This window comes from Muscardinus avellanarius (genome assembly GCF_963383645.1).
Source record: "Muscardinus avellanarius genome assembly, chromosome: 12".
Classification (NCBI taxonomy): domain Eukaryota; kingdom Metazoa; phylum Chordata; class Mammalia; order Rodentia; family Gliridae; genus Muscardinus; species Muscardinus avellanarius.
The window spans coordinates 100,208,235-100,222,247 of NC_137798.1; positions in this window are offsets into that span (position 1 = coordinate 100,208,235).

Here is a 14,013-nt window from a genome sequence, read left to right on the forward strand (position 1 = left end):
GCCCAGCAGCTCCCTCTGAGCGCAGATGGACGCTTCAGGGCACCCTTGGCAGCTCACGGAGCCAGGAGCTTCCCGGGGGTGTTGGAGCAGGCACAGAGGGCCTGAGTGTGCAGGCATGCCATGCTGCCTTTTCTGGGGTGGGGTCAGCCATTGGCATGGCCACCTGCTCCCCTGGCAGTCCTGGGGGGCCAGAGCCAGTCTGTGGGAGTGAGAGCCACCCCACCGGCACAGTCATTTCCTGGCTTTAGTTCCCAAACCTTGACATGTGAAGACCCCACGCGGTGGCTTAGGTGGGCGCCTGCTGAGGGTCCTCGCTCTTCCTCCCCCAGAGCAAGTCAACCCGTGGTGATGGGCCAGGAGAACAAAGTGCTGGTGCCCAGGAGTGGGTGGGGACGGAGATGCAGGTGGACATGAAGACTGGGCAGTCCTCTGGGAAGTCGTCAGCCCCTCCATCTCTCCCCATTCTGAAACACACGTATACCTATAAACACGCACACGTGTATTCACATGCATGTACCTATGCACACATTCACATGTATACAGATATACTCACACACAATCACATGGGTACATATACACGCACATGAATACACACATTTACATACAGAGTCATATACACTTACACAGTACACACTTACAATGCACACATATGCAGCTGGGCAGCTACATACACACATGTACATGTATAAACAGTTATATACAAGCACACACACAATACACCATGCATGCACATACACCCACACTCTCCCACACTCTCTCACACATACACAAACATGTGGGCAGAGGACGCAGCAGAAAACACTCTTTGCCACATGAGGGAATCCACAACAACTTTCTCATTTCCTGAAAATTTTTAAAGTATAAAATCCTTAATAGCATAAAGAAATAAGTGTCAAGTAAAAAATAAAAGAAGATTGACGTGATGTCAGAGAAAACAAGGTTGGGAAAAAGTAAAATAGGATCATACATCTATGTAGATTTGGGGGTAGAAGTGGCAAAATTGGCATTAAGAAACTTTAAAAGTGACACGGGAGACAAACCTGAAAATGACCTGAGAATGAAGATTCAAAGAAAAAAGTAAGAAGTACGAGAGAGCCAGGCATGGTGGTGCACGCTTGTAATCTCAGCTTTTGGGAGGCTGAGACAGGAGGATTGCGGTTCGTGGACAACCTCGGCTACTTAGTGAGGGCCTCTGCAACTCAGTGTTTCAAAATAAAGAATAAAACAGGGCAGGGCTTGTTGCCCCTGAATTCAATGCCAATACTGAAAAAATTAGAAAAAAAGTATGAGAGAGAAGAGTCAATATGGATAACAGAGGAAACAGGTAAATTAATGCACATTTTAAGGAAGAAAAACAACAAAGAAATTATAATAAAGATGTTTAGAAAAAAATTTTTTCTCTCTCTTTCTGGGACTCTTTTCTCTCTTCTCTCTTCTCTCTTCTCTCTTCTCTCTCTCTCTTCTCTCTCTCTCTCTCTCTCTCTCTCTCTCTCTCTCTCTTTGGTGGTACTAGGGATAGAACCCAGAGGCTTTCTACCTCCAGGCTATACTCCCAGACCTATTTTTATATTTTATTTGGAAACAGGGTCTCACTAAGTTACTGAGAGCCTCACTAAGTAGCCGAGGCTGGCTTCGAACCTGTGCGATCCCCTGTCTCAGCCTCCCAAGCGCAGGGATTACAAGCGTGCGCCACCACGCCCGGCTTCTCTCTTTCTCTTGAGGTGGTGGGGTGGAACTCAGGGCAAGAGCTCTACCTCCAAATTTCTTAGACCAACAAATTTCTTAAATTGAAAAAAAAAAAAAGAATGAAGAATTTGGGCGATCTGGTAGATTTATTCTAAACACACTGCTATTGAGAATTAAGATGAAGAAAGGGAAAATGACTTGTTCAAGTGCACGCAACACGTTGGGTATTGGGTGGTATTGGCTTCCATTTGTTTACCTTCTGGTGTGTGTGTGTGTGTGTGTGTGGTTCATGCATATGCATGTACATGTAGGTGTCTAAGGAAAACGAGGGATGGAAATAGATGAACAGGATGAGAAATAGCGGGAGAAAACAATGTCGAGGTTGCAGAAGGCCCAGGGTTAAGAATCCAGCCTCCGCTCCCAACAGGGCCGTCTTGGCGGGACGGTGGAGCAGGTTGCTTCACCTCCCTGGAACCCAGATGTCTCCTACCTGTATTTGTAAAACATGGGCCAATGGTAGTGGGACCTTCACTGTCATCTCATGAGAATCCAGTGAGATAAGGCCTACAAAGCTCCCGATAGAGTGACAGAGAAAGAGAAACACCAACACGGTCAGCTCTTGTTACTGATAAGAAAAGATGGGGAAGGGGGAGATGGAGCAGAGGCAGAATGTGCATGGTCTTGGCCACCCCAGGGTAGAGAGTCATGCCAGACTCTGCCTTTAGGGGAGAGAAGTGCAGGATGGCAAGACGTTAACCAAGCATTTGCCACTTCTGCGGCTGGGCACCAATTCCCTCTCTGAGCATCCTGACATCCATAGTCTGAAACAGTTATCAAGAGGAAGGCAGGCATTGAATGCATGCAGGTGTTCTGGCCGCCCTTCACATCCTGCCAGCAGCTCCAGGTGGTGCAAAGGGCCGGGGCAGCTCTAATGTGCTGAGGCTTTCTAATGAGCCAGGCAGGAATAAGCTGATTTTCCAGTGATAATATAGAGGACAGGAATTCTTGTAGAGAGTGTCATAGCCATCAAATCAGGCTTCTAGCTTAAAGAAGGCCAAAGTCTCAAATCATTCCTATCTATAATCTATTATCTATCTATCTATCTACCTACCTATCTATCTACCTATCTATTTTGGTGGTAGTAGAGATTGAACTCCAAGGGTGTTTTACCTCTGGGCTATCCTCCCAGCCCTATTTTATTTTAAAAGAGGGTATCCCCACATTGCAGAGGGCCTTGCTAAGTTGCTGAGGCTGGCTTCAAACCTGTGATCCTTCTGTCTCAGCCTCCTAAGCACTGGTACTAGAGATCTGCACAGCCATGTTCAGCTTCATACCTCTTTAAGTATGCAGTGACATATTACTTTGGCGAGTCAAGGATGTTTTAAGTGAGAAGGAATATTTGAGGCTGGGCAGTTGACTGCCCCTCTGTCCTGTGTTCCAGAGGATGGGAATGGAGCACGGATGGTGGAAAGGACCTCTAGAAGCTTACACTCCTCCGTAATGGCAGAAGGCTAGAACTGGGTTATCACATCACAATGGGAAAGCTGACTTGTAAAGCAGGATCTCGCAGGAGTCGGGGCCATCTCTGAGAGCCCTCTGAGTCAGACAGAGACAATCACTCTTGTGTGTATGGGAGCAAACGGGGGCAGAGGCCAATCTCACAGCTTTAACATTACAGTGTTGGAATTGGAATCCCGATCCTTAAACACCAAGACCAGCACACCTTTTGCTTAGAGTAGCTACCCCTTCGGAATTCCAGAGAGACGAATTGGTGTGCTTTTTATGACGTTTATGTAACCCTCCTGTAGGTTAATTAATCTTTACAGGGTATCATCAGGAATGAATGGGTTGATTGATAAATGACAAAATGGGTGCATAAATGAGTGAATGGGTAAATTCTGGGAGAGATAAAATAGATCTTTCTCATTAAAATTTCAATGACCTATTAAAAGCAGGGCCCCTGGAGCCTTCTCCTTCCAGTTGACCTACAAAGCAGGGAAGATAGGCTCCCATTGAAGTATCAAACCTCAGCTCCATTCTCTACATTCTAGTTGCTTTAGGAGAGAAGATGGAGGATGAGCAAACCAGGAATCCCCCCTCATCTCTTTTATAATTATTCTGTAAGAAATCTGTGGAATTATGAGATACCCATATTGGAAAGCATCAAAAGGAGCTCTGCTTCTGAAAATAAAACAAGGGAGGTTGCTGGTGCAGTAGCAAAAACTAGGACTTGGGAGTGTGTCTGGGTGTGAGCCTAGGCAGAGTTGAGTGGATGTTAGAAAATGGCCTGTTGTTAGGGTTTGGGTATGGAATGGTCCCCAGGAACGCTTACGTGCTGGCAGTGTGGAAATGTGCAAAGGTGCAATCACTGGGTCAGGGCCCTGACCTCATCAGTGGGTAAGTCCACTGACTGATGGGTTAATAATTCTAATGGACTTACTGGATGGTAATTGTAGGCAAGTAGGGTATGGAAAAGGTAGACACTAGGGGTGTGGCCTCGGGACTATAGCTGTCTCTGGTCCCTCCCCCATCTCTGCTTTCCAGATACCAAGAGTTAATCAGCTTTCTTCTCTGCCATACCCTGCTATGGTGATTTTCTGCCATGAAGCTGCCAACCATAGACTAAACCTCAGAAACCATGAGCTCAAATAAACCTTTGTCCATCTAAATCGTTCTTGTCAAAGATTTTGGCCACAGTGACAAAGAGCTAACGAATAAACTTGTCTTTTATATGATTCCTTATATGAAGGACACATTCAGTAGACACCGACAGGAAGACTTATGTCCTTCAGAAAAGTTAGAGCCACAGCCCTTGAGTCACACAACTGTGGTCTTGCAGAAGGGTTTTAAAGTTCATCTTGGACACTTCTGTTCCTAATAAGTCTTTGAACATAACCTCCTGTGTGGAGCCTTCTCTGATAGCTTCCTCCTCTTTGTCCAGAGAAACTTAATTGCTGCCTACTCTGTACTTGAACCCTTTCATTAATAATCGCAGTGTTTTCCAGGGGCGTGTATAAAGGAAATTCCATGGCAAACCACTGAAGTTGACTTAGCATGAATCTTGTAGAGAGGTTGATTGGAAGGTTCTGATGTGGCTCAAAAGTCAGAAGGAGGGCCGAACAACCAGGGCTTTGGAAGGTCAGGAATTGAGGCAACCGTGGGGGACTCAGTAACAGGGGCCACCACTGTTGGCTGTAGCTACTTCCTCCTGGGTCACTGCATGGGTCATCTGAGCCTGCTGAAGTCTCCTGCCTTTTCCTTGGTAGAAGATGGCAGAACTCTTCTACTGACCTGCGTCCCGTCCAAATTCCCTACAAGGAACAATTGCTATTTGTAGAAGATGGGTACAGGCAGAGAGAGGCTGCCTATACTTCTCCACAGTGTAACTATCGAACATGTGTTTGCCTTCAGCCCAGCCTTCCCAGGACTATGAACATCCCCAAAGAAGATATGTCTCCCTTAGATGTTCCACGAATGTAGCTCAATATCTACACAGAGTCATGGTAGTCAGAGGATTCTGGCCAAGGAATACAGAAGGGGGAACCGCCCAACCAGAAGCAAATGTCTTTCCCAGTTGTCTCTGAGAGATACTTTCTTAAAACAGATATGACACCCCAAAATAATTGCAAAGAGCCTTACCAATCCAACGGATCTCATCCCCATTAAACTCCTTTTGGGGTGGAGACGTTGGCTTGTGACAATCTAGTGGTGATTGGATGTCAGGGTTTTCAGAACTACCTTCTTCTTCTTCTTCTTCTTCTTCTTCTTCTTCTTCTTCTTCTTCTTCTTCTTCTTCTTCTTCTTCTTCTTCTTCTTCTCCTCCTCCTCCTCCTCCTCCTCCTCCTCCTCCTCCTCCTTCTTCTTCTCTCTCTCTCTCTCTCTCTCTCTCTCTCTCTCTCTCTCTCCCTCTCTCTCCCTCTCTCTCCTTTTTCCTACTGCTGGAAATTTATTTCTGGTAGTCATTAAAATTCTGCTCCTACCACTTGTAACAAATGACAGCAAGCACGAGGTACAGTATCCGGAGTATATGTTTGTGAAAACGAGGGGTGAGGGTACCTTCCAACACTTTGGGATTTTATGAATGATTTACATCTGGTGCTAAAGTTCACAAATGAAACGTGGGAGAAGCAGATGCTTCATTTCTTGACTGTGTCGTGCCTGCCCATACTGATGGGGAATTGAAAAGAGCGAGGTCTCATAAATCAACAACGTGTATTTTTGTGCCTCTTGATCTCCATTTGGAGCATCCATATAAGACCCAAACAAATGTGGGGAAATCAGTTCCCCAAGACGCCCTTTATGTTTACTGACAGTGTGGACATGTTAATAAAAAGAAGAGAGAAATGAAAGTGGATGGGGGGTGGGGAGTGCCAGGAGAAGATGGGGCCTGAGCAGAAGTTAGTTTAGACTCTTCCATGGATGCCTGAAGCTGGAGGGCAGGAAAAGAAAAATAGATCTGGACAGAGTGGGCAAGGGAGACCTGTGCTGGCCACCCCGGCTGCCATGGTCTGGGAAGAGGGTTGATCCAGGTAAAGGGAGGGATGCTGGATTGCAGCTTAAAAATAACTGGCATCTGGAAATGGATGGGAGTTGATCATTGGAAAATCACCAACCCACTCTTATAAAGAAGATGAGAGTTTGATGTTCTATCCCCTCCTTTCCTTTCTTTCTCCTTCCTCCTTTTTTTCCAAGTGGAATGCAGGAGAAACATAGTGACTGGTTGTTTTTATAATACTGGGGATTGAACCCAGGGCTGCTCTACCACTGATCTACATCCCAGCCCTATTTATTTATTTATTTATTTATTTATTTATTTATTTGTTTGTTTGTTTGTTTGTTTTTGAGACAGGCACTAAGGTGCCTAGGCAGGCCTGGAGCTTGTAATCTTCCTGCTACAGCCTCACAAGTAGAAGAGACTGCAGGGGTGTGACACCAGCCTGGCAGGTGTTAGTCCAGGATCCATGGAGTGATGTCTGGAATTTTCAAAATTTCATCTTGGAATTCTCCCACTACCCTGAGTCCAATCCTTTGAGTTTCTCCCTGGATGCCTAGAAGTCTAACTCACTGCCTCACACCCACACTTTGGCCTCTCATGGGTTTCTCTCATTGTTTCATGCCTTAATTAATCAATACAAATTTGAATTTCTTAAGGGCAGAGACTTTGGGGAAGACTATCTTTTGCTTTTTTTTTTTTAAAAAAATGTCTTTTAAATTGTGGACTGTAGTCATACATCTTAATGGAGTACAAGATGGTAGAGGCACACATGCACACATCACTCATTTAGCCCATTCACAACGTTGCAGTTGGTATTGATAGCTTCACAGATGTACGTAGGATTGTTGAACCGTTTCCTTCGCCGTCTTCCCTTTCTCCTCCCCATCTTTCCCTCCCAATCCCCTTTCAACATTCTACCGGTATTTCTCATTTATTTGGAATCTTTTGTTTCTTATTTTCTCTCTAGCTTCCACAGTTGAGAGGAAACATATGGCCCCTCACTTTCTGAGACTGTCTGATCTCATGTAGCATAAGATTCTCAAGTTTCATTTGCTTTTCTGAAAACGATGTAACTTTGTTCTTTATGGCTGAGTAAAATTTCAATGCGTGTGTATGCCACAATTTCAAGATCTACTCATCGGTTGATGGACACTTAGGTTAGTTCCATAGTTTGGCTACCGTGAATTGTGGTACTAAAATTGAACTAAACAGCTATTTCTCAAAGGAAGAAATACAACCAATAAATAGATGAAAAATGTTCAACATCATTAGCAAGTGGGGAGATACAAATCAAAACTACACTGAGATTCCGTCTAACTCCAGTTAGAATGGCAATCACCAAGAATACAGATAATAACAAATGATGGTAGAATGTGGGGAGATAGGAATTCTTGTACACTGTTAGTGAGATTGTAAATTAGTACGGCCACTATGATGATCATTACGGAGTTATCTCAGAAGATCAGGATAGAATCTCTCTTGTATCTGACTAAACCACTCTTGGGGCTCTTTCCAAAAAAAGCCCAAGTCAGAATATTATAGCAATTTGTGTGAACGAATGGGTAGAATTCATTATGTATTTCTTTTCTTTTCCTTTTCTTTTCTTTTCTTTTCTTTTCTTTTCTTTTCTTTTCTTTTCTTTTCTTTTCTTTTCTTTTCTTTTCTTTCTTGCAGTACTGGGGATGGAACCTAGGGACATTCTACCTCTGAACTACACCCCCAGCTTTCTTTTTTACTCTTTAGTTTGAAGCAGGTCTCACTAAGTTGCAAAGGGCCTCACTAAGTAGCTGAGGCTGTCTGTGAACCATGATCCTCCTGTCTCAGCCTCCCAAATGCTGGGATTACAAGTGTGCACCCCCATGCCCAGCTCTGTTAGGTATTTCTTTACCTATTTTTAATATATGAATTTGAAACTCATCTGGTGGAAACCAAGTTTTTGGGTATGCGAGGTTACCAGCTTTTATACCAACATAATATCCCATTTTTAAAAATCAGAACCTTTTGTTTGATCTAAAAGTCCATATTTCTCCCATGTTGATTTAATCATAAGGGTGAATTAAGAGAGACTTAATCCTCATGACTTTCAGATATAGAAATAGATTTATCAGTCTGTGAAGCATGAGGCCACATCAAAAAATTTATGCCCCAGTTTTATACTTATATTTTTAAGAAGGGTCTGAATGTCTATGTAAAGTTTGTTATGAGTTGTAGCAATTAATTAAAATTATAAGTAGGTATTTTATTTTTTGGAGTAGCTAGTAAAGTATAAAATATTGGCTTTTTTCCCCAAGAAGCTGAACATAAACTGTAATGATTAACTATTCTCAAATTACTGTCTTAAATATTTTTATGTTTTTTACTCTTACAGCCATATTTTAATTCTTTACCACTAAAATAAATTCATTTCTGAAAATGAAAAGAAAAAGAAAGAGCAGAGACCATTCTTCTTTGGGGTGAGGTTGTGAAACCCAGTCCCCCGAGCAGAAGAATGGAACATTTCATTGGCCCAGTTCTGTTCCACGCTGCCAACACTGACTTTAAGCCCCCAACATGAAGGCAACGTAGACCAGGTGCCATTCAACTTGCTAAGACCAGGTTGCAAGGGCCCTGCTTGGTGGAGGGCCAGGGCTGCCTGCGATGGGAAGGGGGCTGTTGTGTCCGGGCCTGAGATTCAAAGCATCCTGGGAGCCTGAATAGGGAGAGAACGATTATTTGGAGGGAAGCCCCGTGGCTTGTTGGAGCTGGATGGGGAAGGAGCTACATGCTAGGGAGTGTGGTTTCTGGAAAGGCAGGGACACATTTTGGCAAAGAAGAAAGGCCTGTTGCTTTTTGTATTTTCTTTTCCGGCCAGTCAGAAGGCCGCATTTGTTATAACGAAGCAATGATTTTCTAAATTAATTGCCTTGGGAACCGTAAGAGTTAAAGTACCCCTCGCACTCTGTCTAACTTATATCCGGCGAGGGGTTTATTCGTTCAGTTTCTAGCTGGTTGACTTTTATAAATGAAGCAATAAACACAACAATATTAAATATGCATCTCTAATATTTCTTCACATTTATTTCCATCGCCATCCGTCTCAAGGAGCCGCCGAAGTCTTTGTTGAGGGTTTTCCTTTCGCATTTGAGCCTCTATATGCAAGAGACACTTTGATTTACAGATTCTCCTGCACTTGGTTAGAAAAAACAAAAAGCCCTCACCAAACAATAATAGCCCAGACCGCTCCCAGCCAGCTCTAGGGTGAAGTCCTCCCTATATTTATTTGAACACAGTTATTGGTTCCTTTTGAAAGCGCTGTGCTGGAGAGACCACAACTGTTTTTTGGGCAAGAGGTTGATCCCAGAGGCATTCTACCTCCAAGCTACACCCCACCCTATCTCTGTGTGTGTGTGTGTGTGTGTGTGTGTGTGTGTATGTGTGCGTATATGTGTGTGTATATGGGTATGTGTGTCACTGGGGATTGAACCCAGGGACATTCTTCCTCTGAATTATACCGCCACCCCTCTTCTTTTAAACTTTGAAACAGGGTCTCTATAAGTTGCAGAGGGCTTTGCTAAGTTGCTGAAGATGGCCTTGAACCTTTGATACTCCTGTTTCAGCCTCCTACGCATTGGTATTATAGGCATGCACACCATGACCTGGCTTCTTTTACTTTTTATTATTTATTTATTTATTTATTTATTTATTTATTTATTTATTTATTTTTGCCATACTGGGTATGGAACCCCAGGGCATTCTACCTCTGAGCTACACCTCCAGCCCTATTTTGTATTTTTTATTTTGAAACAGGGTCTCACTGAGTTGCAAAGGGTCTCACTAAGCAGCTGAGGCTACCTTTAAACCATGATCCTCCTGTCTCAGCCTCCCAAATGTTGAGATTACAAGCATGCGCCACCATGCCAAGCTCTATTTTTTATTTTTCAAACCTTAACAAGGTCTTGCTAAGTTGCTGAGGCTGTCCTTGAACCTGCAATCCTCCTGTCTCCGCTTCCCAAGTACTAAGATTAAAGCTGTGTGCCACCCTGCCCAGTGACCATAAGCTTTTAAAAGATGCTAGATTGGGACACAATTTCTTTCTTTCTTTCTTTCTTTCTTTCTTTCTTTCTTTCTTTCTTTCTTTCTTTCTTTCTTTCTTTCTTTCTTTCTTTCTTTCTTTCTTTCTTTTTGCGTTACTGGGTTCCTGGAAGCCCTTCTACCTCCGGGCTACACTCCCAGACCTATTTTTACATTTTTACTTGGAAACAGGGTCTCCTAAGCCAGCACACGCGGCTGGCTTCAAACCTGCGCAATCCTCCTGTCTCTGCCTCCCAAGCGCGGGGATTACAAGCGTGTGCCACCACGCCCAGCTCACAATTTCTATGTAGTTTTTACATAGAAAATTAACCACTGGAATAAAAAACTAAATGTATTGCTACGTTAATAGAGGTATATGATGCTGTAGTTTAACATTTAATCTTCTGATGATTCTCTAATATGCAGGCCATGTTCAACTTTTCAAAAAACCCCTCAGATTAACAGATTAACACACACACACACACACACACACAATTTACTACAATTATATGACTCTTTTATGGGGGAGTTTTTCTGGATCCACAGAGCATACTACATCCTTCTTTACCAAGGAACTTACTAAAAGCAGAAAAAAAAGAGGTTCGAAGTCTCCCTTAGTTACCATTCTGTTCAGAATGTGTCCGCACCTAATATAACTCGCTCATGTCATAAAATACAAAGGGAAGTACTTTCCATGCCAAATATCAGAGAAGTGCTCTCTTTTCTATACTGTGCAAGTAACAGAAATGATGTGTTCATTTTAAATTCCATTCATGTAGGTTCTAATAAAAGCTATTATAAAATACAATTGTGTGGAGACAAAAAGAGAGATAATATCACTATAGCTCAATATAAAATTTAAGTAATTAAGACATGAAAACTATTACACAATTTACTACAAATGCAGCAAGAATAATAAAATGTTTAACCCTTTCCTTGCTGAACCCTCTCGATCTCCCCCTCTCTCTCTAACACCTAACAGAAAAGCACAGGTACCCGAACAGATGCCCAGGAGTGTTATAGTGTAGCCCTTTTGGAGGATGCAAAGGGAAGGTAATGAAACCGCGATGAGTTGTTAATTCTTTTTTGGCCACCATTTCTACAGTGATGTGCTCTCTAATGTGTGACCAATGGGTTTTATCTGGAGAAAATTCGAAATTACCTATTTAGATGGTCAGCCTCACCCTAAGTCTAAGTCTATTGATTATTCAATAAAGGGCCTTGAGGACAGACAGATGGTCCCTTGAGACAGTGGACAGAGCCTTGGCTGAGGCCAGGCAGATCTGAGTTCAAAACTTTACCCTGCTGCCGGCCACTTTTGGTGACATCAGGCACCTCTAAGCTATTCTTCTCAATCTGGGCATGGTGGTGCAGGCACACCTATAACCCCGGGACTTGGGAGGCTGAGGCAGGGGGTTTTCAGATTCACAGCCAGCCTCGGCAATTTAGCAAGACCCTCTGCAACCCAGGGAATCCCCGTTTCAAAATAAAAAACAAAATAGGGTTGGGGGTATGGCTCAGAGGTAGATTGTCCCTGGGTTCAATCTCTAGTATCTTAACTGTGAACGGACATATTATAATTTCTTCTCTAGGCCTATACTGTAATAGGGTGGATTAGTCCCTATTACTAAGGCAACGGTATATTCATGATAAAACAGTGCAGGAGCCCGGGAATCTCCCCAAAGGGCGGCATATCTCTGCCCCAGATCATTTCAGTGGCACCAGGATGAGAACATCGTGAGTCAGAGAAGGGGCCTGCTGCTTCTTGGTCAGCTCTTCCCTGGATTTCTGATTTTCTTAAAGAGCAAGGGCCTACGAGGTGCTGCTTGGCACCCACCCCGTCTCCACCACTTGCTAAATTTTCCCGAGAGCCAGGGGCTGGGCTTGGAGCCTGCTTCAGGCAATAGCATCACAGGACCATATGATTATTTGCTCTTTTTAATTATATTTATTCTTATGGCCACTTTCTACGCATGGCAAAAGCTTGGCTTTTCCTCTAGAATGGTGATAAAAAATTTCCTTTCAAAATGAGTCCATTTTTAGAGCAACTAAAAAGGAGGATGGGACAGAAGAGGGTTCTGATGGTGTATCCTCAATGCCATCGTACTGCCTGGCAGAGAGGAGGCGCCCAGGAAATATTTGTTGAAAGAGTAAAGTCATTCATTAATAATGTGTGGATATGGACACCATCCTAGTGACTGGTAGAGAAAATTGCTTTCTATTACATGCATGAGAGAGAACGCATCTCCGGTTCAGACTCAGGGTTAGGAGCGCAGGATTCTGCTTTTTCTCACATATTTGTCCATGCATGTTGTTCCTGTCCTGATATTTCTTTAAGCACATACGCAGCTCTTCCTGCCCTCTCCCCTACCAGAAGCACCATTTCTCTGCCTGTTGACTCTTCCCTCTTCAGAAAATTTCTCCCAGAGATCTCCTAGGTGTTTGCTTTTGGAGGCTGAATTTTTTGGAGACCCCCTCAAGGGCCAAGCATCTTACGCTGATGGGGAGCTTGGAGGGTCTTCCAGAGCCTTTTGCCCCCAAATGATAAGAGGCAGAGCCTAGATTTGAGCCAGGTTCATCTAACTCTACCCATCTGTGATCTCTCTGCATCTCGGGGCCGCCATCTATATAGACATCGTCAGGTACCAAGACTGGTGTCCCCAGAGCTGCTTAAGAAGTGCTTCGGGCTGACTCAGAGATGCTGAGGATACGAATAAGTGGAAAAGATGAACACCAGTGGGCAGGATTGCAAATATTGTACATCATATCCCAAACAGCCACACGGGCTAGAGAGCCTGAGCTCTGGGGATAGAGGAAAACACAGCTCTACGGACCAGAACAGGCATTAATTGGAGTGAAGCCTGGGAGAGATTGACCAGAAAAGAGTCCACGAGAGTCAGGAGCCTCCTTCCTTACAGACAAGGGCTATTTTTATGGGGCATAGGAGGGAGGGAGGGCAAGGCAGCGGTGTATTTCTCTAACTGGTGGTTTAACAGCAGGCCAGGACAGGTAAATTTATGGGGCTGGGGCAGGGGGATGGTTAGAGGTATTTTCCCACCTTGCCTGAGGTTCTTTGTTCTCAACCTCCTTTGTCCAGGCCTCACAATCAGACCTCGCAGAGCCCACCCCTCACAAGATAGAAGAGAAAAGTGGGGGGCAGGTTGGAGCACCCCCCTTTTTTCCTCCTTGATGTGAGATTGTGCTCAGACTCTTCTGGCAGATCTGTTGTTCCTTCAAATAAATTAGAGGCTGTTATTGAAATCCCCTCACCCTGAGCTTTGATCGGGACCCACGGGCCCCTCCTTGCTGCCTGTACTTTTCAATTTTTTCCCTAAGCCCCCACTTCTGCTTCACTATAGCTGTAGTGACTGAGCAGGCCAGGTCCCCAAGGTCCATCACCCCATCCCCCTGACCAGCTGCTGCCCTTGGGGAAGAAGCGAAGGAGCCTAAGGAACAGCAGAACTCCCAGCTCGCTGAAGGAGAGCACACATTTGTCAGGTTGTCTGTCCATGAGATCTATTTATAGAATTGATCTGATTACTTTTTATTGAAAATGAAATTATATTCATTACACACCATTGGGAAAAGTTGAAAGAAGAAGAGAAATCTACTGAGTTTACTATGTGAACACAATGAACATTTACAATTTTGGTGAATATATTTGCAGAAGCTGTTTCCAACCATGTCTGTATTAGTCAGAATAGACTATGTATTGCTGCAACAACAGCAACAAAATCCCTAAATATCAGTGATTGGAATCAAGATGGGTTTGTTTCTCCCTT